Source organism: Austrofundulus limnaeus, unplaced genomic scaffold, assembly GCF_001266775.1.
Source record: "Austrofundulus limnaeus strain Quisiro unplaced genomic scaffold, Austrofundulus_limnaeus-1.0 Scaffold524, whole genome shotgun sequence".
NCBI lineage: Eukaryota > Metazoa > Chordata > Actinopteri > Cyprinodontiformes > Rivulidae > Austrofundulus > Austrofundulus limnaeus.
In genome coordinates this window covers 290,202-291,508 of record NW_013952926.1, presented here as the reverse complement: position 1 = coordinate 291,508, position 1,307 = coordinate 290,202, and positions in this window count along the sequence as shown.

Genomic DNA, 1,307 nt, shown 5'->3' with positions numbered 1-1,307 from the left:
GGATTACATTTATGAAAATAGGCTGGCCCTAATTTCATGAGTAATTCCTACATGCTCAATTAAATCTTGTAACAAATTCTTGAGCAAATTAAGTAAGATTTACCTGATTTATTCACAAATCTTTAACTATATTCTTAATAACTTTTTCTAGACAATGATGAGTAAATATTACATGAATTTGTAGCATTTAAATTTAATTAACAAACGATAGTGCAAATATGTTAGAGGAATTTTTCAAGCCCATCTTACAAGTTATTTTTTTCAGTGTAGTCTGTGCTTTTAAATATCTTATAATGTTTCTAATAAGTATTTTTTTCTATAAATACAGATGTTTCATGCAGCATGGTGCCCAGCCCATGGCTTACAAGACACATTAAAACATAGCTACAAGCTGTATGTTTATTTGTTTCGTCTTTTATTAGTGGTTTTTACATTACTGATTTTATTACAYTGTATTCAGTTTTTAAAAGAAAATAAATAAGAATACAATTTTATACTTTTTGAATTGTTTAAATTTATTAGAAAAATAAAAATCCCCATAGGGAAAAAGTAAACTTTAGTTTGTTGAAAAAACATTGGTCTCTGAAATCAACTCCCAACATAATTCCTCTTTATTTTGTTGTTTTACACTCTTTTTAACTTTCAGCTACTGTCATGCTAATTTTAGATTCTTGTTACAGTTTTGCTAATATCACTGTTTACAATTTGGCTAATTCTAGTTTTTAGCTTTCAGCAACTGATTTGCTCATTTTAGCCTGTACTGCTCTGCTAGTTTTCAGCTAGTTTTGTTAATTTTAAATTTGAGCCACACTTTTAATGGTAATTTTATAGATTTGTAGTTTTCATTATTTGAGTTTGAATTTATTTAGTTGATTTTAGCTTTTAGCTACTTTTTTGTTTGTTTTAGCTTCTGTCCTGCATGTTTTAGTTTAGTTAATTAATTAATCCATATATCAGCTCTCAGCTCTGTATTTTTTTCCAGTTTTAAAAGTTTTCTTTTTACAAGTATTTTTAAGTAATTTTAATGTGCACAAGCATGAGGTGGATGAAGGACGTAACTGGGGGCTCTGCACTTGGGGTCCYTCTTGGGGTCTTTGGCGCTGGTCTCCCTATGTCGGCTTCGGGCTTTACGGGTCGGGACTGTGGTCCTCCACAGTCACTTGTAAACATCCCATAGGAGAGATCTTGTATCACAACCGCACACAAACAGGTGTTTAAATCGTGGGTTTTCTGGACCGTCAATCATTGAATGTGTGTGTGTGTGTGTGTGTGTGTGTGTGTGTGTGTGTGTGTGTGTGTGTGTGTGT